This window comes from Salvelinus namaycush, chromosome 28 (assembly GCF_016432855.1).
Source record: "Salvelinus namaycush isolate Seneca chromosome 28, SaNama_1.0, whole genome shotgun sequence".
Lineage (NCBI taxonomy): Eukaryota > Metazoa > Chordata > Actinopteri > Salmoniformes > Salmonidae > Salvelinus > Salvelinus namaycush.
Window position 1 is genome coordinate 21,199,599 of NC_052334.1, and position 24,602 is coordinate 21,224,200.

General features: G+C 42.7%; 1 pseudogene; it reads right to left on the minus strand.

The window, feature by feature from the left end:
- Positions 1-24,319, minus strand: part of LOC120023261 — a 47,663-nt pseudogene extending 23,344 nt beyond the window's left edge.
- Positions 24,320-24,602: the final 283 nt, after the last annotated feature.

Genomic DNA, 24,602 nt, shown 5'->3' on the forward strand with positions numbered 1-24,602 from the left:
TGACTATTACAGATCTACTGTAGGCCTACATATCATTAAGCTCTATTTCCATGAGGAAATGTTAAAGATAGCAATTAAGATTAGACAGAGCGGTTGCCGATGTTCTATATTTTGATCTCTACACGTAGAACAGAGGAAGGAACCCCACAGAGGAGGAATTGCCAACAAGAAGAGAAACAACACAGAAAAAACCCAGTGAAAAGGCCATATTATAAAATAAGAGCTAGAAAATAAAAATGATGAAAAGCTTGTCTGAGTGAGAGAGGAAATGCCTCCCAGAAAAAAACGACGAGTTCTCTTGTTATTCAATCCGTTAACCTTTAACGTGGCGTCCGAAATGGGAGGGTTACAAGGGTCCCATCTCAGCCTAGGATGTTTTCACATGCCTTCTCTCGTTCAAATATTTTTTTATTGAACACACACAAGAATGGTGTATAGGTATAAAAGACAGGTATACAATTCTTATCTAAACATAAAAGAGCAGACAGAAACAACAAGACCCAGAGTTCTGGGTACAAAACAAATATTACAAAACAAGACATACAGAACAAGGACAGGTAGAAAGAAAGAGGGTAGATGTCACCCCCCACTTATTCCCCCCCTTTATCCCTCCCCTGTTATTCCCCTCCCGACTGCTCGGGTGGCGGGGCCAGCACATGCTGCCCAAAGGTAGATTAAAATATTACAATTGAGAGTGCGTTAAAACGTACAAATTCACAGCGCCAAATGGTCCAAGTAAGAGAGGAAAGGCTTCCAGATTTGATCAAATGTTGATAATTTATTGTTCAGAATATATCTAATTCTTTCTAAGTGTACAGTGTTTGCCAATTCGCTGAGCCATAATTTGGTAGAGGGCGCTTCCCTCCTTTTCCAAAACAACAAGATTAGTTTTTTTGCCGAAATTAGACTGTAAGAGATGAGTTGTTTTGGGGGGTTGGTTAATCCATTTAGGGAATCAGACACTCCCAGGATTATCAGAAGCGGGTCTGGGTCAATTGAAGTCTCCAGAACTTCAGAGAGGATCCTAAAAATTCCACACCAATAACCATACAAGCTAGAGCATAGGGCAAAGCAGTGGAGTAGTGTACCCTGCGCAGCCTGACATTTATCACACATAGGGGATGTATCAGGAAATATCCTATGCAGTTTGGTTTTGGAATAGTGTAATCTGTGTAATACCTTGAATTGTATGAGACAATGTCTGGAGTTAATGGAGCAGGTGTGGATATACTCCAAGCTATCTTCCCAGTCTGCCACCGAAATGTCAGTCCCTAGTTCTTCCTCCCATTTTGCCTTAATTGGCATCTGTAGAAGGTGTGCTAACAGATTGAAAAGCATCATATAGACGAGATATCAGTTTGTCTGAGGTGGGGGATATTTTTATGCATCCGTCAAACATGGAAGGTTTAGCGTTCCCAAATGTTGGGAGGTGTTTTCTAACATAGTCTCTGATTTGTAGGTATCTGAAAAAGTGACTTCTGGGAAGATTATAAATTTCCCTCAGCAACTCAAAGGAAGCAAAGGTCCCTTCTATATATAAATCCCCTATGGTACTTATCCCCAACTCTCCCCATTGCTCAAAGGTGTTATCAAGGTTAGAGGGGGCAAAGGAGGGATTCCTGGCAACAGGGAGCATGATTGACATTGGTCTAAGCTCAAAGTGGACTTTAATTTGCTTCCAGATTCGGACTGTGCTATGTATAATAGGATTGTTACGATGAAGTGACATCTCCAGATTGACAGGCGACAAAATCACAGGACCAATAGAGAAGGGGTGACACTCCTCACGCTCCGTACTAAGCCAGCTGGATGACGGACGTGCGTCATCCAGCAAAAACATAACAGCGCGGAGGTTAGCGGCCCAGTAATAAAATATAAAATTTGGGAGAGACAATCCTCCTAACATCTTGGATTTGCAGAGGTGTTTTTTACCTATCCTGTGTGTTTTATAATCCCAGATGAAAGGATTGATAATTGAGTCGTTGTTTATGAAAGGATTTAGGTATGAATACTGGGATGTTCTGGTATAGGTAGAGCAGTTGTGGGAGGAAGACCATTTTAATGGCATTAATTCTTCCGAGCAGAGAAATTGGGAGAGTTCTCCAAAATTGTATGTTTGTCTTCAGTTTTTGCATCAGAGAGGGGAAATTCTCTTTAAATAGTAAGGAGTATTGTTTGGTAACTACAATTCCTAGATAAGTTATCTTCAGAAAAATTTACCTAACTGGAAGATGTTCTAGCCAGGAGTTGTTTTGCAACCGTATGGGCATTAGTTCACTCTTGTTCCAATTTATTCTGTGACCCGAGAAGGTATCAAACAAATTAATCACATCAAGAATAGCTGGAATACTAGCTTGGGGTTCTGTTACATAGAGGAGAATGTCATCTGCGTATAGGGAAATCTTATTTAGAGTATCTTTAGTATTATAGCCGTGTATTGCTGCATGAGATCTAATCGCCTGAGCGAGAGGTTCAATGATTAGGGCGAAGAGCATAGGCGACAGCGCACAACCCTGCCTTGTCCCTCTGTAAAGGTTAAATCGGGGCGACAATGATTGGTTAGTGAGTATTCTCGCACAGGGGTTCCTATATAAAAGCTGGATCCAATTTATGAACCCATCTACAATATAACATTTCTGGAGGACCTTGAATAGATAGCACCACTCAACTTGGTCAAAGGCCTTTTCGGCGTCAAGAGATATAACGGCAAGGTCCACGTTGGGTAACCTCTGAGAATACATAATGTTGAAGAGGCGCCTGAGATTGAAGAATGAGTTTCTGTTAGGGATAAAGCCGGTCTGGTCCGAATGGACCAATTTGACAATTAAAGTGCTAAGCCTGTTAGCCAGAGTTTTTGCTAAAATCTTTTGGTCTGTATTAAGGAGGGATATTGGTCTGTATGACCCTACCTCTTCCTGATCTTTACCCTTCTTATGTATAACTGTAATGAATGGGAGAGCTGGGAGATGGGAGAGCTCCATCCTCATTGGCCTGAACCAACATTTTGTGCAGGTAGGGAGAGAGCATGTTGCTGAATGTTTTATAGAATTCACCAGGGTATCCATATGGGCCCAGGGTCTTGCCACTCTTTAGAGATTTAATTGTTTCTCGAATTTCTTCAAGAGATATTTCCTTATTCAGGAAGTTAGAATCGTCCTGGTTCAGGGCCGGAAGATTACAGTCCTCCAAAAAGATTTGCATAATTAAGGGGTTAGGATCCACTTTAGATGTATATAGAGTCTCATAAAACTGACGGAATCTGTCATTGATGTCTTTGGGGGAAGAGAGTAATTCCCCAGATGCAGATTTAACTTTGTGAATCATTCGGTCACTCACATTTTTCGAAGTTGTCTGGCGAGTAATTTGTGTGGTTTGTCACCAAACTCAAAATATTTTTGCTTGGCATAGAGAAAAGATTTAGCAATTTTAGCTGAGAGAATCTGATTATATTCAAATTTTAAAGAGGTACTTTTTTGAATGTTTCTCCATAGATGGATGGCTAGCATTCTCCCTATCCAGTAAGTGAATTTGTCCCTCCAGTTCTACCTGTCACTTTCGTCGTCCTCCTCATCTGAGGAGGAGTAGTAAGAAGGATCGGAGGACCAATGCGCAGCGTGATATGAATACATCGTTACTTTTATTAACGAAGAACACTGAATAAACTTACAAAACAATAAAACGAACGTGAAGCTATATATAATAAGTGCAGACACAAGCAACTAACACATAGACAATCACCCACGAAATACTCAAGAAATATGGCTGCCTAAATATGGTTCCCAATCAGAGACAACGATAAACAGCTGCCTCTAATTGAGAACCAATCTAGGCAACCATAGACATATAACTACCTAGACTAGTTAAAAACCCATAGACATGCAAAAAACCCTAGACAAGACAAACTAAACAAACCACCCCTTGTCACACCCTGACCTAACCAAAATAATAAAGAAAACAAAGAATACTAAGGTCAGGGCGTGACACTAACAATTTTCCTCTGTTTTGCCTACTCCTGGCAGTCTGATAGGAGATGATACTCAAATAAGCCTTCAGTGTTTCCCACAATAATGCTGGGGAAGTCTCTGTGTTGTCATTGGTATCAAATAAAAATTTAATTTGGTCTTTAAGATGTTCACAGAATGTTGGTTCTGTGAGGAGCTGAGGATTCAACCTCCAGACCCTCTCGTTTGGTACGATGTCACCCAATCTCAGGGAGAAGGTGAGTGGACTATGGTCAGAGATTATAATATCATGATACCTCACATAACAGGTATAGGGGAGTAGTTTAGGTTAGTAGTTTAGGTTAGTGATCCTCCATATATCAAATAAGTTAGAATTTTTTATGTAGGTATTCAAGAATTCGCTTGAATAGGAGGTAGGGGTTCGCCGGGTAGAGGATCTATCCAAATATTGGTCTAGCACACCCCTCCAATGACCAGGTTAGTATGGGAGATATCTGGAATCAGGGCAAGGACTCTTTTGAAAAAGAGGGGTTATCAATGTTTGGCCCATAGATATTTAGTAGAGTTAGTTCCTATGGTGGCCTGCATAACATGTAACTCAATAAAAAGGTAAGAAAGCGCACCAAACCATCATGATCAGCATATGTAGCACCTACACCCGAGCAGTATCCAACCAACCCCTCCCCCCCTGCAAGCACCTTTACTTCCCACCCTGTTCCCCTACTTTCCCCAACATTAACCCCCCCATCAACCCACCTTTAACAGGCATACACAAATAGGAGAGAAAAAAGAATAAAAATACAAATAATAAACACATTGTCTGGCCGATGCCAAAAAAGCACGGCGCAACCTCGAACAAGAGGTAAAACAAAAATAAAATCCCAACTATACGTTCACCTCTCACTATCCTAGAACTTCTACTAACATATGAACTGAGGAGGCTCCCGCGAATAAAGTGTTCAATTAGCATCTAATAAACCTAAACAGAATAAGTTGCAACTTAAACATATTGCGCACTTAAGCGTCATCTTGGGTCAATCCCTGAGATAAGCAAGATATAGCATCACAAGATTATATTGCTAAGCAATGCCGGTCTAAACATAAACCATCAGCAACAGACATAGACAGCAGTACATTTACATATTGTGGGTTAGGAGATCGGAACAAGGATTTTTCTAAATTAAACGTACCCCCCAATCAACAAAAAAAAATGATTATATATATATATATTAGAGGTCGACCGATTTAATTGGAATGGTCGATTAATTAGGGCCGATTTCAAGTTTTCATAACAATCGTAAATCGGTATTTTTGGGCGCCGATTTACCGATTTTTATTTTTTACACCTTTATTTAATCTTTGTTTAACTAGGCTAGGAACGTTCTGCCTTCAGGGGCAGAACGACAGATTTTTAACCTTGTCAGCTCGGGGGATCCAATCTTGCAACCTTACAGTTAACTAGTCCAATGCTCTAACACCTGTTTACATTGCACTCCACGAGGAGCCTGCCTGTTACGCGAATGCAGTAAGCTAAGGTAAGTTGCTAGCTAGCATTAAACTTATCTTATAAAAAACAATCAATCAATGACTGTCATTGCTCCAATGTGTACTTAACCATAAACATCAATGCCTTTTTTTTTTTAAAAATCAATACACAAGTATATATTTTTAAACCTGCATATTTAGCTAAAAGAAATCCAGGTTAGCAGGCAATATTAACCAGGTGAAATTGTGTCATTTCTCTTGCGTTCATTGCACGCAGAGTCAGGGTATATGCAACAGTTTAGGCCGTCTGGCTCTTTGCGAACTAATTTGCCAGAATTTACGTAATTATGACATAACATTGAAGGTTGTGCAATGTAACAGGAATATTTAGACTCATGGATGTCACCTGTTAGATAAAATACGGAACGGAATAAACGTTTTGTTTTCGAGGTGATAGTTTCCGGATTAGTCAAAGGTATATGGTTTAGAGAGAAATAGTTGACGCGTTATAATTCCTGTAATAACTTGCGGCTGAACTTGAAAGGGGTTCCTTCGTTATTTTACCATTCATGTCTTCCATAGAGAATGTCTTGATCTACTTCAAATAAGGTCTGTGTTTTGCGGAGGAGCAGACTGACAGGGGAACATGCAGACAAGCTCTGCTTTCTGCACAACCTAAAACTTCTTAACTGGGAATATTGAAGACCCATGAAAGCTGCTGGTTCGTTTTAACATATGTTCTCATGTTATTTGAGACTAAATTGATTTTATTTATGTATTATATTAAGTTAAAATAAAAGTGTTCATTGTTCATTCAGTATTGTTGCAATTGTCATTATTACAAAAATGTGTGTGTGTATGATATATATATATATAAATACATATATATATTATTATTATTTTTAAATCGGCCGATTAATCGGTATCGGCTTTTTTTGTCCTCCAATAATCGGTATCGGTATTGAAAAATCATAATCGGTCGACCTCTAATATATATATATATATATATATATATATATATATATACATATATACATATATACACACATACATATATATATATACATATATACATACATACATACATACATATACACACACACACATACATATACACACACATACATACACACACACATACCCCCCCAAAAATACATATAAAAATATAGATTTTTAAAAATATATACATATACACACACACACACACACACACATATATACACATACATACATATGCATATATACACATACATACCTACATCTACATACACAAACATTCATACCCCAGAATAATAATCTACACTAATTTAAAATATACACATACATAATACTAAAATACTAAGAGAAAATAATAATAAAGTACAAATAATAATTATATGTACGGACACCTACACAGACACAAGCACTACAGAGGGCTGGTGGGGATCTAATCGGGAGAGCGGCCCTCGGCTATGACAAAGGCAGAACGGCACAAAACATCAACTTGCTATCCAGGTGTCTATGTCTGCCCCTTTCCAACCATCACCCCCAGTCCCCTGCAAGCAATAAATAAATGGTATGGTAATAACAATAATGTAAGAATTGAAAAATAAATAACGAAACAAAACAAAAATGGGGGAATATAAGTATATCCATCCGAAAGTGTCAATGATCAAACCTGGAAGGCATCCCAAATAGGCATCGCTCTGAACACAGCCAGAATGAAAGTGAATTTAACTTTAAATGAGAGCTCTGACCGCCCTCCACAGCGTCTTACATGTTCGGTAGCCCTTGCTGAGACCGTTTAATACGGTTTCACCCGTTATGGTATAGTATGGATTCGAGTCCATGAGCAGACCCTAACACACAATGACAAGGCACTCTAACCTGTACGGGGGATTGGCGTATGTTCCCGGATAAACTTCTCTGCGTCCAAAACTGAGGAGACCCAAATCTTCTCACCGGAAGGCGGGTTAATTCTGAGTCTTGCAGGGAAGAGCAAGGCTGGGCGAAGATGGAGTTTGTAGAGTTTGGTCATGACATCTCTGTAGCCGCCGCGGTGCTTTGCCACATCGGGCGCGTAATCATCATAGACACGAAAGGGGTGCCCTTTATGTAACAGATTACCCCTCATTCGAGCCTCGCGCAGGATAAGATCCTTGGTCTTGAAACTGTGACAGCAGATGATTACTGGGCGAGGACGTTGGCCCGGTCCAGGCACTGGGACAAGAGCGCGATGTGCACGATCCAGCTGGGGATCCGAAGCCAAAACATCCGATCCCATTGCATCCTTCAATAGCTTGGCGAAGTAGTCGGGGGCGCGAGAGCCCGCCTCCACCCCCTCTGCCAGACCAACAACGCAAAGGTTATTACGTCTGGATCGGCCCTCCAGGTCGACCACTTTCACAGAAAGCCTCTGCACACGATCCTGCAGTGACGTGCATAGCTTCTCTAACTCGTCGATCCTACCAGCGTTGAAGCTTTCTCAAGGTCCACAATACTCTGGCCCTGCGAAGCGACCGTTTGAATGGTGCTCTCGATTTTGGTGTCCAGTTCAACAATAGTAGCCATAAGATCCTCAGCTAAAGCAACACGTAGTTCTCCCAAAGCCCGGGTAAGTTCTGTAAGTGTCACGTTGTTACCTGTGCCTTCCGCCATGACTGTCTCCGCCATGACCAACGAGACAACTGTCTCGGTGTGGAGTAGGCCTCCGATGTGGATTTATTGTCCTTTGGTCGCTTATTACTCGGCATTTTTACATAGAAAGTTACAATATTGTATTAGAAAGAAACGTTTGTTGTAAAAAGTGTCATAAAGTAGGTTAAGTTAGATTATTTCGCAAAAAAGTTGCAGGAGCCTCTCACACACAGCCGTTCACTCCAACATGCTAGCTCCGCCCCCTTCACATGCCTTCTCTAACATGCACCTCTCCCATGCTGAGGCAGTGTTCTCACTGCACTTTGTAACGTGCCAAGCTACCACCCTGGACCAGCCTATCCCCTCACGGGACAGTAGGGTGCCATAGAGCAGAGGCAACTAGATGGAAATCAATGCTCAGAGGGCCCATATACACCAAACATAATTCCCCCCCCTCATTAATCTACCCACAATACCCAATAATGACAAAGCAAAAACAGGTTTTAGGATTTTTTTGGGCAATTGTATTTCAAATAAAAAAACTGAAATATCACATTTACATAAGTATTCAGACCATTTACTCAGTACTTTGTTCAGACATCTTTGGCAGCGATTTACAGCCTCGAGTCTTCTTGGGTATGATGCTACAAGCTTGGCACACCTGTATTTGGGGAGTTTCTCCCATTTTCCTCTGCCGATCCTCTCAAGCTCTGTCAGGTTGGATGGGGAGCGTCGCTGCACAGCTATTTTCAGGTCTCTCCAGAGATGTTCGGTCGGGTTCAAGCTCTGGCTGGGCCACACAAGGACATTCAGAGACTTGTCCTGGAGCCACTCCTGCGTTGTCTTGGCTGTGTGCTTAGGGTCGTTGTCCTGTTGGAAGGTGAACTTTCGCCCCAGTCTGAGGTCCTGAGTGCTCTGGAGCAGGTTGTCACCAAGGATCTCTCTGTACTTTGCTCCGTTCATCTTTCCCCCAACCCTAACTAGTCTCCCAGTCCCTGCCGCTGAAAAACCTCCCCACAGCATGATGCTGCCACCACCATGCTTCACCGTAGGGATAGTGCCAGGTTTCCTCCAGATGTGACGCTTGGCATTCAGGCCAAAGAGTTCAACCTTGGTTTCATCAGACCAGAGAATCTTGTTCCTCATGGTCAGAGAGTCCTTTAGGTTCCTTTTGGTAAACTCCAAGCGTGCTGTCATGTGTCTTTTACTGAGGAGTGGCTTCCGTCTGGCCTGATTGGTAGAGTGCTGCAGAGATGGTTGTCCTTCTGGAAGGTTCTCCCATCTCCACATAGGAACTCTGTAACTCTGTCAGAGTGACCAAGGCCCTTCTCCCCCGATTGCGCCGTTTTAGGGAAAAGGTAGTTAGATTTGTTGTTGTTTCAACAGCTGATTGCCGCTTTAAAGCCTGACAAATCTCGATATGATAGACGTTACACTACAATTTCACTTCTACCATAGTACTTAATCCAAAGTGGGGTCTCACCTGCAGCTCAGGATCCCACATCATCATCTCAAGGATGATGTAGCAGCTGATGGAGTGGCCCACTAGGACCAGGCAAGTGTCCCTGGGAACGTGCTCCCTGAGGAAGACCAGCTTGTGCTTCATCTGTCCATTCAGTCTGCAAAGATCAAGGTTCATCATTAGTATTCAGTATTACATCAGTATGACATCTATTTCACCATCACCCTGATCAAGGACATGAGAGCAGCATTGTTCATCAATGTCTCTGTACACATGTACATTCGTCAGCACCAGCACATGGATCACCCCAACATATGTAGGGACAACATGTTATGGTAATATTCACCGTTTCATTTTGCCGATATCCTCAAATTAGCAGTACTCAGGACCCTTTGAAAACAAAATTAAAACAAGACCATCCAAAGGGAAATCGAAGTTGGGAAGTATTCCAAAAACATCTTGATCTCATTTCTGTAATCTTTTTGGAAAGCTATTTAACTCTACTTTATTGAAATAATCCTGTAAATCTAGCCGCAGAACAAAGTTTCAAAGAAAGCGGTTAACATTTCACTACTTGCGCCGAGCAGTCAAATACAATAACCTTTTACGATTAAAGAGAGGGTATGAGCGAGGAGATGGCGAGATGATGAGAGGGCAAGAAAGAGCTGAAGTAAGTGTAGAATGTGTCTACCTATGGTGATGGTGGTCGCGATTTAGCGGGAGGGAAAATACAAATTCCAATTCATTTAAGAATGAACAAATTAATCCCCATAGAATTTCACCTATTTGATGAGGGATTGACGTTTTATTCTTTCAGAGCGGACTTTGGCGAAGACGTTCTGTGCAGACAGCATAGGGATAGGGTGGGGAAGGTTGTGGGGGTTGGGGATATGTTTAAATATAATGGAAAAAAACTAAATGAGTACAAATTGTGATTAATGGGTCAGTAAAGAATAACATATGGAAAAAATAAATTCCCCCACACAACATAATGATCCTCTTGGCAAGAGAAAAGCAGGAGGCTGGGGCGGCCCGTTAAGCGATTAAAGCCTTTGCACAAATGTGCAATAAATGTGTGGTGCATTTTTCCTCCATGGGAAAGGTAACTGATTTCCTATGTGTCAAAAGAACCTCACTTGTGGTGTTACTGATTGCAACATGGGAGGTGGAGGCTCTTTTTTAAAAACTCTCTCTATATTTGGGTGTGGTTACATTTGCAAAACTTGAGGACCTCTGAATAATGTGACAAATGCCAACAACGGCACTGTTGTGGACACGGTATGAACACATCTCAGTGTAGTTTTGAGAGAAAGAGATGAGCAACAGCCTCCGTCCTGTACTGCGCATACTTCCTCTCAGCTCACAAACTTCCTCCTCAAAAAGTGTTTGTGAAGCTGGTTCAACATCTGTACCACAGTGGTAGCCAACAGTTGTCGACCTTGCATATAAAAACGAGGGATCAAGTAACAAGATAAAGTGAACGTTGTCTTGAAGTTATTTGATCAGATTGAGAAGCTGGGCATCAGACCAAAATGTCACAAAGTGGTAGTAAACAAAAAAGTTGAATTCCTGACATTCATTATGTCATTATTGAAATTTCTACTGCTTCGTGCCATTTGTCTCCTATGCACAAATCATGCGAATCTGTAGACGTGACCGACGATAGTGGAGGGAGCGTAATTGGAATCAGACGCACCATAAAAACCTCTCGTTAAAATCCATAACCCTGATATTAGACCTTAGCTGTTCTACCCAAAAATGTAGAGGGAAATTATATTTTCTGAATGAATAGTTTAGTACTCTGGACACTAACAGTGTATAACTTAGTCATATCAAAAGAAGGAAAGCTGCTGGTGAAAAGTAGCATTGCAAACTCATTCTGACAAAATGAATGAGATCTGGGGCTCCTGGAGGATCCCATGACCCAGGGATGGCTTATTGATGTTGGCACAGGGAGAATGTTCCCTGTGCTTGCATTAACAGATATTTTTAGAGGAGGCCCAATCAATACTATTTCTCTGTATCGGCGAGGCCTTTCTCTGGACGTCCCAGAGGTTTCAGAGGCTGCTGCTCTACGATGCCACCCTGACCCTCAGCAAATGTAATGCTCTGACGAGGTGTAAATCAATGGCATTCAAGGGTTGACCAGGGTGGTCCGTCACCAACGGCTTGGATTGAAACCGCAGAAGAGGGGTGGAAAGGTAGCCGATATGTAAGAGTCGAGTGGATGTGGAAAGTGTCATCCAAACACCTTGTAAGTAATACTAGCCATACTGCATGACCACATGAGCGTGCAGGTCTAGCCTGGCAATTTTTTTTTTTTTTTTTAAGAACAAAAGTTTTTTTGGTACAGCTTTTTTACTACATATACATACATTTTACCTACACATGTTACATACATGGTACTTTTATATATAACAACAATACATTACCAAACAAACTCTTTAATCCCAACCCTCAGCCACACTCAGTCCATCCCACCTATCACCATAGACCACCCTTGTTTGTTTCCTATGTGCCATATATTTTTCAATTGTACTGTGATGTTTTACAAAATGTTTTAATCTTTATTATCCACAGATTGTGAGCTAAAGATGAAAACCTTTCCTACGAGTATTATTATATTATTTATTGATTGGCTATGGCTTTCCAGATCGGCAAATAGTATTAACAGTAAGCAGATTTCCCTGGATAAGGGCATCTCAAATGAAAAGGCATGATGAATGACTATTGAGATAAACATAGGACTTGCGGCTGAACAATTTGAACCTTTCATCTTAAATCAGGACCGTAGTTAAGATCAGATCAGGCTTTGGGACAAAAGATGAGTTCTCTGTCGATCTTGAGATAGGGGTGACAACGAGCAGCAGCCCTTAAAACACCCTTGGAATACCCGTCTGAACAGAGTGGTTTTGATTTATTCCCTCTGCTGATCAAATGACATGCTACAAATTGGCAGGGGTGTCTGAAAATGTGTTAACTGTATCTACTGAATATCTCTAGACTTTTCCTTGTTTCCCATGAATAATTTATGAGTTGAGAGTTGACAAGTATGGCCACGTGTTCAGGATAAAACAGGAACTGTTCAATGCTTCACTTTGTTACATGAATGTCTATATAATCAAGACCATCTACCTCTGGTACAGTATTACATCATATTTTCATTTCCCCCCATAAAACTGTGATAGGGTTAGGTTCATGACCATAATCATCTGACATCTATATGGTCAAAATAGATTGTCTGACTGACCTGACAAAGTCACGTTGTCTCCAGGCGTTTGAGATTTGTGAAGAGAAGCCTGGAAATCAAGGCTTCATTCAAGTTTTCTTCAGAACTCATGCTAGTTATCGCACATCCCATATGAGGCATACAGTACCTACCGGGGTACACTGACAGAATGTTACACTTACTGACACTTATTTAACACGTCATAACGACATGACACGGTCATAACCATATCATAATATCAGCTGACATAACTTGTCATAACCTGTTATAATACAGTCATAACACTGTCATGACATATTGTGTTATTTTTATGGCTGGTTACGGCACCTACATAAGAGAGTCAAAACCCCCAAAACCTACCACACAGGGCAAAACATTCCATTACACTACAGTCTAAGTATCAAAAGTATGTTTACGTTGTAAATATATATTTTTTAATTACCATATTAAATTATGATTGTAATTGCGCACACATTGATATTAGACATGCACCTACCCAAATGCTCTGTTGCTGATGACTGGGATGAATGCAGAAGCAGATTTCAGGAGCAGGACAAGTCACCCTCTTTTTGACTGATGACTGACATACAGTACATAAGGGCATGTACGTGATAGGCATATCTGGCTTATATGATTATGATGGTCATAATGCTTCTTGACAGTGTCAAAACTGTATTTTCTTAGTTCAAGTAAAGTGACACAGGATGGTCATAATGCTTCATGACAGTGTCATTATGAAAAAAACATGACTGGAAAGAATTCATTACTGCAACAAAGGATTTAAGAAACAAACTTTCAAATGAAAGGAAACTTCTTGGCAGGGAAAAAAATGATTTAAATAAATGTGGGTTTTGACACTCTTATGTAGGTGTCATAACCAGCCATAAAACACAATATATATGTCACAACAGGTGTAAATATATGCGTCATGACAGTGTTATGACCATATTATGACAGGTTATGACACGTTATGTCAGCTGTTAAGATACATTATGACATGGTTATGACCATGTCATAACATGTTATGACACTGGGTGTCAAGTAAAGTGTTACTAGTGGTTCTTTGAAATCCTCAAGATGGATATGTCTTTTGTCATTCTCAAGATGGACAGATCCAAACTAGACCGTCCCATCCATCTCATGAGCCCTCAGAAAAGCTGTTGCTTCCATCTGGTTGGTATTTAACTTATTACAGGTGAGGCCTTGGTAATGTCTTTCCCACGTATCAGGCACAATAAAAACATCCTCACTACTTTATGAATGAATATTACAGGGCTCATATGCTGGTGCGGGCTGGAGAGGGAGAGGCCTCTTGGCTCAGGCTAACTCGTCCAGCTCACCAGACATTCCTCTTCTCCTGCGCCATCCTTAGCATTGTCTTTAGTATTGGAGAGTGAGCTTACAAGGGGGTACACATTTCAAAGCTAGCTAATCAGTCATCAGTGGTCAGGAGATGTGCTGCTGATATGGAATAAAGCCTCATAGAATGTCCTGCTGCACAAACCACTTTCAATAAGAGATGAATTAGTTATATACCATCAATCACGTCCATAGTATCAGGAGGCACACAGTGTTCAGCATGGATCACTGCCCACACAGGGTAGCACCAGCTCAACGTCTGGTGAAGCGTCTGCATGAAGGTCATGTAAAAGCCAATCACACCTGGGTTACCTATTTTCACAGTCAACTGTACCAGTTTCTTAGTATGTCAATACATTTTCCACTGTACTCTTGGAAGAACATTGCGCATGACGACAAAGTGATGGCCACGTTGTGGTCGTCCTGTCATTCCCTGACCTTTGCCATCAATCTCATCAGCCCCCATACAGCCGCATGTCATAGGTAAAACTGTCAACTCCGCTGCTAGCTAGGAACTTTATTTAGCTTATAGTATGGTTGAGTATTATCTTCCCACAGGTAAAAAAGGTGAGTTTATCCTGGTTGGGGTTTATTTCTGGCAGGGTGAGATAAAAGGGCAAAAAGCTGAATAGCAGATGTTAAAGAATAAAGGCTACTCTGTGTGGTCTGTCTGTCCGTCCAATAGGAGAGAAGCTGAAGTGTGGCATTCTGAGTGTGTATCAGTAGCGTGTGACGAGTGACATTATTTGAGAGTAATCTGTATATATTCATACAGTAGGTGTTTTGTATTGTGCACATCACGTGTATAAGTGTGGATGAGTATTAGGATGTACACTATGTTGCAGTAAGTATATGACTGCAATACAGGGACACAAGGTTTTATTGGCATGCTTGCAATGATATAGCCATAGCCTGGCATCCTGGCCAGCTGAAAAGTATGAGTAACTTTTGCCTACATCTGTCATTTCAGGCCATGGGATTGGTAATGCTCTCTGTTTCGAAATGAGCCGATGCCCTTTCCATGTATAACTGCCTCAGTGACAGGGTGCTGAGAGAGAGAGCTGCAGGTCCAATCTATGGAGGAACATAAAGCTTTCCATTAGGCCGTGGAGTGTTATAACAATACATTGCCAATCATCGCTCATGCCACATTTAGGCTAAAGCATTTGGAACAATAAGTTAAAGCCATCTAACACTTTGGTTAATAGTGGACATTATTAAGTTCATAAAATTCACCTGGGCGATTTTACATGACCACATGCTGGTTAAAATGGCCTTGGTTTGTTGGTTGGATAGTTCATATGCCACTTAAAAATGCAGCAAAGGAGTGTACTCACTGGTTCTGTTATTCCTTTTAATCCATTATCCCCAAAATACATCCAATTGGGTACATATAAAACACATAATAAATATCTGGCAACACGCAGACCGCATACTATAAATGTATCACTTAGTACAGATGTAGGATCTTAATTTGCTGTAGGATCCTTTGTTGCTGAGAATTTTCCTGTGCTGCAGGAAATGCAGATGAGCTTCAGGATTTACAAATTCACTGAAAACCCGCACTAACACAAGGTTATATTAACAGTATTCCACTTTTCATGCAGCCTACTTTTGACCAGATAATTGCCTAACCACCGATCAAGCAACATTATGAACTAAACATTCAAATCCTGTTTCTGCAGGATTATTTTCCTGCCACAATACATGCCAAATTAAGATCCTACATCTGTCCTCAAGATGAATTAAACCCATTGCAAGATATGGAATCTAGATGTTTTTGTATTTAGGAGCTCTACAGTCTTGGAGTTCAATCCACAATTCTTGCATTGTGAAAGCATCTAACCACATGCCCCAATCAAGCGAACAAGCTACTAAGTAACAATCACACATAGTTAATGTCCTAAAAATAATTAACTTGTCTTATTTTGCCTGGCAGAAGGGCTTGGATTCCTTGTGAAAGCTAATGTGATCTTGAAACAATAAAGAACATTTACTATGAGTTCAACTCTATTTTTCTAGGGTGGGTGACGGCAACCATAAAGTACATGGAACTAGATGAGGATTTTGTGGGAAATAAGGACAAACAGTGGTTTGAGGGGAAGGGATATGGCATGAAACCTGTAGTCTGAGATTGTACTCTCACTACTCTGGGCCCGAGTTCAGAACACTTGTTGCAGTTCTCGCTAGTGTTTTCATATTTTCATTCACATATCCTGAGTCATTAATCAAGAACCGAGCGCAGCTGAAGACGTTGCGCAACTCTTTGTGTGAGAGCAAGCTTCTCTGCTGAGCAGAGTGCATATAAAATAAATATGGGAGACAAATAAAGACTTAGAAAAGTACAGATATTTATGAGGTACAAGTTATTATGAGGACAATTCCCCCTAGCGATAGTTCAGTGAGGTGGAAACTTTCAGGTGTTTTCATTTAATTGACAGTAGTAGGCAGAGGTTGTGTAGATCAGTGAAAAAAACTAACATTTTGAATCTCATGAAGTGCATGCCTCTACTGCAGTAGATCCATTAGAATGGACACCATGTCCATCTCACTATCTAGGAGAGCTTCCTGGTCACTTTGTTTTTACCTTTTGTAACCAACCATGACAGATAAGGCCCCCTCTTTTCTTTCATCGATTGGCAACCTCCGCCTTTCTCAATATCTGCTAGACTCCCACAACTGAACATTGTGTCTCCTGCTCTCCACAAGCTGAGTAAACAGTAAACTCCCTCTTTCTCCCAGACAGTGGGGAGTGTGCAGGGGATGGGCTGTCCTTAAAAGCAGCACCCTTTTCTAGACTCCGTCCGCAGCCCCTCCTAGCCTTATTAAATACATTTGTATGTTTTTATTCACGCTGGGTTTCCAAATCTCTCCCAGATGGCCCCAGACATGCTCAAGAAGTGGGCTTTCAGAAACCCGACCCATACCAGAGATGTGCCATTGGAAATGACAGTGCTATTTTTGCTAGGCACAACAATAAAGACACCCCCACTCTCCCGTTTGTGGCTTGCACTCCCAAGAGAAGATGTAATAAAGGCCCCCCGAATCCCACTGTCACACAGCTCGAACCGTTTTGAACTCGAGGCAAGTGTAGAAAAGAAAACCGCTTCATACTATAGCAGTCTGGGATCACTCCTCAGACCACCCATTTGTAAGGAGTAGACAGGTACCCAAAACTGAACACATTATTAAGATGTGAACAAATAAACTTTCAACGGATACTTGGCCTTCATGAAGATAAGCTTCAGTATTTGTATGAGTTTTGTCCCCAACATCTGTCTCTATCAGCAAAGAGGAGTTTGGAATGTGATTCGCTGGAGGATACATCTACTGTATCTGGTGTTCACAACCAATTGAGTTACGCCGGTACTATTTTGCGAGGAGTGTACTGCTCACTCAAGAGAGGTCATGAAGGTGACTGCACAGGTCCCCTTTTATCCGGAAAAATAAAGTGGACAAAAACCGAAATGAAGAGGGAAAAAATTCCATTAGGACATGAAAAAAGCCACAATGTTAAGTCTGTGGGCTGAAAGAGAGTGATAGCACATACTGTAGGAAGGAACCTGAATTAACAATGGGTTAGGATTGAGCTGATGGAGAGAGATGACTGAGCTGATGGAGAGAGATGACTGAGGGCTTACTGAGTCAAGAGTCAGTGAGAGAGGGAAACACCTTAACTCCACAATAAGACGCTTCAGGAGTGGTGGTGGTAAACACATGAGAACTGAATGATTCATGACAGAGGTATTGGAGTAGGGGGAGCAAAGAGGGTTTCCTATTGTTGTACTCTGTTAGGCAAAGCACAATAGCCCGACGAATTCAGATGCCATTGTTTTCAATGAGACAGGGACTGGAAATTCCGACGGAGTTACACCGCGGAAACAACAAAGGCCACACCAGATGTAGGCTAGTCCTCAAACAAGTCACAACTGTCACGGCTCCTCCTCTGCAGTGCAGGGGGCGGTTCCTCCTGCAGGCAGAGGAGGGTCGTTAGTGATTGGAGTCACCTGGGCTCTAAGTATTTAAACTGTTTCACTAATCACTTCTCTCTCTCTGCTCCTCCAGGTATGCTCATGATTTGTTTGTTCCTTTGTAGTTTTGCATAGTTTTCACTCAGTCATGTTCTCACACACATATTCACGCATCCATGCACTTTACATACACCTTACATCATGATACTTCCACACCTCATTCCTTTTTCTTAGTTTAAGTTAATAGTTTGTTTATAATAAAGAACACTTTTAAATTGGCCTATACCTGTTGTTCGTGTCCCCTCATTTTTGTCACAGGCTATGAGCCGGCTTGTGACACAACTAATCTTAGCTAGAATGATAGAGACACTGTATCCATGTGCACCTCAAAAGATAGCGAAATGTAAAACCTTTTTTGATTTCAGTAACTGTTACCAAAATTTTTACTGATGCAATAAATATTACAGACTACAGTGTCTGTGAGGATGCCGCACATTGCTGGCAAGGGGTCTGGACTTGGTCTTCATCAATCACAATCTCTTCATCACTCAACCTCCTCTCACACCCTGTTCTCTTGGGGTTCTCACAGGGCTGGGTGGCTGGATTTGTGCTTATTTACTGTCGTTAACCTGTCCATTTATTTTGTTAAAGCTAGTGTTATAAATACACTCTTAAATCAGATACTTAAAAAGTGAGTGTAAATACATCATTCTAACTCTTGATAAAAGTGGGAGAGAAACTTGAAAGGGTGAGCAGTTACTGTAGTAATGTCTTACTATGTATAAATAATATTGTTTATTTAACAAGTCTGAGTGAACTACATGCTACTTAAGTCTGCAGGGTTGACCCAGACAAAGTATGAGGCTATAATGGTACTTCATTCAGCCTAAGGAAGAAGGTGTTTACTTTTTAAGTCTTTAAAGAGATCTGTGGGTTGAAGTATCAAATAACAAGGCAGGTCCTACATCAGTTCAAACTGCAGACAATGGGTAGAGAGCTGTCAGCATTGAATCCACACGTTCATTTGTTTTCTTTCTCCAACTAACACTGTGTGACAGTAACACCACTCCATCTATAGGAGGAATGGCGCAGACAGCCTATAAAATGATATTATGGAATATGTTAGTAAGATACTGAAGTTAGTAAGACATCAATGAGAAGATATTTAATTTTACACTGAGTATACAAAACATTAAGAACACCTGCTCTTTCCATGACATTGACTGACCAGGTATTTGGTATTTTATTAGGATCCCCATTAGCTGTTGCAAAAGCAGCAGCTACTCTTCCTGGGGTCCACACAAAACATGAAACATAATACAGAACATCAATAGACAAGAACAGCTCAAAGACAGAACCACATACATTTTTTAAAAAGGCACACGTAGCCTACATATCAATGCATACACACAAACTATCTAGGTCAAATGGGGGAGAGGCGTTGTGCCGTGTGCCTTTATGTTTTTTGAAACCAGATTTGCTGTTTATTTGAGCAATATGAGATGGAAGGAAGTTCCATGCAATAAGGGCTCTATATAATACTGTACGCTTTCTTGAATTTGTTCTGGATTTGGGGACTGTGAAAGACCCCTGATGGCATGTCTGGTGGGATAACTGTGTGTGTCAGATGACTATGCAAACAATTTGGAATTTTCAACACATTAATGTTTCTTATAAAAAGAAGTGATGCAGTCAGTCTCTCCTCTTAGCCAAGGGAGAATGGCATGCATAGTATTTATATCAGCCCTCTGATTACAATGAAGAGCAAAACGTGCCGCTCTGTTCTGGGCCAGCTGCAGCTTAACTAGGTCTTTCCTTGCAGCACTGGACCACATGACTGGACAATAATCAAGATTAGACAAAACTATAGCCTGCAGAACTTGCTTTTTTGAGTGTGGTGTCAAAAAAGCAGAGCATTTCTTTGTTACGGACAGACCTCTCCCCATCTTTACAACCATTGAATCTATATGTTTTGACCATGACAGTTTACAATCTAAGGTAACACCAAGTCATTTTAGTCTCCTGAACTTGTTCAACAGCCACACCATTCATTACCAGATTCAGCTGAGGTCTAGAACTTAATTAAGGAATGATTTGTACCAAATACAATGCTCTTAGTTTTAGAGATGTTCAGGACCAGTTTATTACAGGCCACCCATTCCAAAATAGACTGCAACTCTTTGTTAACTTCTTGACACTAGGGGGGCGCCATTTCGACTTTGTATAAATTCGTTCCCAAATTAAACTGCCTCGTACTCAATTCTTGCTCGTACAATATGCATATTATTATTACTATTGGATAGAAAACACTCTCTAGTTTCTAAAACCGTTTGAATTATTTCTCTGAGTGAAACAGAACTCATTCTGCAGCACATTTCCTGTCAGGGAGTGAGATTTCAGAAATCGAGGTCCCTGTTCTGAGGTCAGTTTATAAGTCCCCATGTAAGCCATCGGGCTACATGCACTGCATACGCCTTCCTCTAGATGTCAGTAAGCGGTGAGAATTTGAATGGAGTGGATTGCGCAATCTGGGGCCCTATATAAGACCGTGGAACGGAAGTACCGTTCTTTTCAACGGGGCGCTTGGCGCATCAGGGACATCACAATGGCCTCCTGCAAAGCGTTCGTTTTAGCAGTTCTGTATCTCCGGTCATGTTTTTATTCGTTATAGTTGTTAAAGACATCATAAGGTAGTTAATTTAAACCGACTTATAGCAGTTTATATCAGTTTATTGCGATTTTCCTGGATTTCTTTGTGATGCGCTTTCACGAGTTGGACACCTCTCCAGTGGGTGGCTAACGTTAGTGGCTATTTCGACAGGACAAGAGGACATCTTTCGTCGTACTGGTCAGACACCGTGTTATGTGGTGAAGCGCACGGTGTCCCCAGTATGCGTGCTTAGTCCAGTGCGGGCTATTCCACCTCGCCGCACTGGTAGGGCTAGGTTGGGCATCGAGCCGGATGTCATGAAGCCGGCCCAACGCATCTGGCCACCAGTGCGTCTCCTCGGGCCGGCATACATGGCACCAGCCTTACAGATGGTGTCCCCGGTTCACCAGCATAGCCCAGTGCGGGCTATTCCACCTCGCCGCACTGGCAGGGCTACGGGGACCATTCAAACTGGTAAGGTTGGGCAGGCTCGGTGCTCAAGAGCGCGTGTCCTCCTTCACGGTCCGGTATACCCGGTGCCACCTCCACGTACCAGTCCACCGGTGGCAGCCCCCCGCACCAGGCTGTCTCTCCGGGTTCTCTCTCCAGCTGCTCCCACCTGTCCAGCGCTGTCAGAGCCTTCCTCCTCTCCAGCGCAGCCAGTGCCTACACCACGCACCAGGTCTACAGTGCGTCTCAGCCGGCCAGAGTCTGCCGTCTGCCCAGCGGTGCCTGAACGGCCCGTCTGCCCAACGCTGTCTGAACTGTCTGCCTGCCCAGCGCTGTCTGAGCTGCCTGCCTGCCCAGCGCTGTCTGAACTGCCTGCCTTCCCAGCGCTGTCTGAACTGTCTGCCTGCCCAGCGCTGTCCGTCTGTACTGAGCCTTCAGAGCCGTCCAGCCAGGACCAGCCAGAGCCGTCCAGCCAGGACCAGCCAGAGCCGTCCAGCCAGGACCAGCCAGAGCCGTCCAGCCAGGACCAGCCAGAGCCGTCCAGCCAGGACCAGCCAGAGCCAGCCAGTCAGGAGCTGCCAGAGCCAGCCAGTCAGGAGCTGCCAGAGCCAGCCAGTCAGGATCCGCCAGAGCCAGCCAGCCAGGATCCGCCAGAGCCAGCCAGCCAGGATCCGCCAGAGCCAGCCAGCCAGGATCCGCCCCTCATTCCGGTGTTGCCCCTCATTCCGGTGTTGCCCCTCATTCCGGTGCTGCCCCTCATTCCGGTGTTGCCCCTCAGTCCGGTGCTGCCCCTTAATCCAGTGGGGTTAATTTGGAGGGTGGCCATTGGGAGGAGGCCAAGGAAGCGGGGTTTGACTATGGTGGGGTGGGGACCACGACCAGCGCCAGAGCCGCCACCGTGGACAGACGCCCACCCAGACCCCCCCCTAGACTTTATTCTGGTGCGCCCGGAGTTCGCACCTTAAGGGGGGGGTTTATGTCACGTTCCTGACCTGTTTTTCCTTTTCTTGTATTTATTTAGTTGGTCAGGGTGTGAGTTGAGGTGGGTTGTCGATGTGTTGTTTTCTATGTTGGGATGTTTGTGTTCGGCCGGGTATGATTCTCAATCAGAGACAGCTGTCAATCGTTGTCCCTGATTGAGAATCATACTTAGGCAGCCTGGGATTCACGTGTTTTTATCTCGTGTCAGTGTTAGTACCACACGGGACTGTTTGCGGTTTTGTCACGTTTGTTGTTTTGTATATTAAGTGTTCAGTCTACGTGAATTAAAAGATGACCACTTTCCACTCTGCATATTGGTCTGATCCTTCTCGCCTCTCCTCCTCGTCCGAGGAGGAGGATTACGACAGCCGTTACATTATGGTCAATAATATCAAAGGCTGCACTGAAATCTAACAGTACAGCTCCCACAATCTTCTTATTATCAATTTCTTTCAACCAATCATCAGTCATTTGTGTCAGTGCAGTACATTGTAACCGTTTTCACTTAAGGTTATTATTTATAGGGGTGCCAGGTAGGTTGTGCCTACCAGAGAAAACATTGGTTTCTCCTTTTGGTTTGGGAGGGAATGAGTCCCATCTGGTCCGTCAAGTCTACACCAATACAAATGACTTATGTAAAAGTCAGGATGGAAATACACTTTTCATAAACCCTTAAAACATTGGAAAGAACTTCAAAAACAACTGTATTCTTTTGCGTGGGTTGTATTACCAACATAAATGATCACACACACATAACAATATAACAAATAATGAGCTCTGGTTCCTCCAGAAATGTCCTGTACCTCTGGCCTAAAGAGAGTCCAGCCCGGAAAAGAAGTTCAGGGAACTCAAGTGACCTTAGTCACGCAATGTTTGTCCGTTCATACAAGTGTAGCGTAAACCCAGTATCAAATCATACAATCAAAATAACAATTATTTTACCACACAACCATCAAGCGTATCAACTCTTAATAAGTCCTCAACTACAACTAACTACATAAATCATCACGGTATACATCACACCAAAACAAATGAAATACCTTATACAAAAAGGTTGTAGTCAGTCGGTCAGTCAGACAATCCAATCCGCCAACAGATCTCCAGCGGAGAAAGGCCATGAAGAACAACGGAGAGGTGTAGTCCACGGACGCAAAGAGTGGATCCGAACCTGGGTAAACTTGCTATTAGGCTACAAAACACACTTTTAAAGGCAACAAACCAAACGGAATAGAGAAGCTTCGGAACTGAGGGTTGAACACATTCTCATTCACATCTCCATCACAACCCCACTTTTGCGCAGCTGATGCTGGCTATTTAATTGGGAATTAAAGGGGAAGCGCCCTATTGGAAGGAGAAGCACTGAGACGGTTCAGAAAAATTCAGGGCCGTTACACACCCCCTCCCCTGGAAAAAGCCGACGATTGCCCTGGAAGACACATCTTGGTCGGGGAAACCGAGAAAGGTCTCATCACTTTCCTCTACAAAAATATTCTTGACTTTTTGGTGCTCACGCTCCTCAGCTGAGGGGTCACAGGCCTTAAGGCGTGAGACTTCTGGGTCTGGGAATCCGAGAAAAGTCTCTTCACTTTCCTCTTCATAGATATCCAGGACCTTGCGGCGCTCAATCTCCTCCAATTCCTCAGCCGAGGGGTAACAGGCCTTAAGGCGTGAGACATGGACAATGCGCATATCTTCCCCTGTGTCCTCTTTCACCACTCGGTAGTTCAAAGCGCCCGTCTGCTCCACAATCCTTTATGGTCCTTGCCATTTAGGAGCGAGCTTGGCCGAGAAGAATTGTTCAGCTTTCGAGTAAGGATGAGAGTGAAGCCACACCCAATCACGAAGCTGGAACTGCATGTCTCGTCTGTTCTTATCATAATTTCTCTTCTGCTTGAGTCGAGCCTGGATCATGTTCTTTGAGACAAGAGCTCTCAAGTCATGGAGATGGACTACCTGGTCATAGCATGCAGAGTCTGGAGTAAGCTGCTGGGGCTGTAGCACCATATCCAAGGGTCCTTGGAGGAGACGACTTAGGTTCAGCTCTGCAGGTGTGACTCCAGTGGACTCTTGCACAGCAGAATTCAGGGCAAATCGAAACTTGTGAAGGTGCTTGTCCCAGTGTTTATGCTGGGTCCCTACATAGGAAGCAACCATTGTCTTCAAAGTTCGATTTACTCTCTCAGTGAGGTTGGTCTGTGGGTGATAGGCCGTGGTCAACTTCTGTCTCAGGTTGGCAGGTCTCCTCAAAGAGATCAGAGACAAATTGGGAACCTCGATCAGACAGGATGTAATCAGGCACAACCCAGCGAGTCAGGATCTCTTTCGTAAGGATGTTAGAGACGGTCCTTGCTGTGGCCTGACGCAGGGCAAAGAGCTCCACCCACTTGGAATAGTGATCAACAAAAACAAGCATGTACACATTCTGATTGGAGCTTCT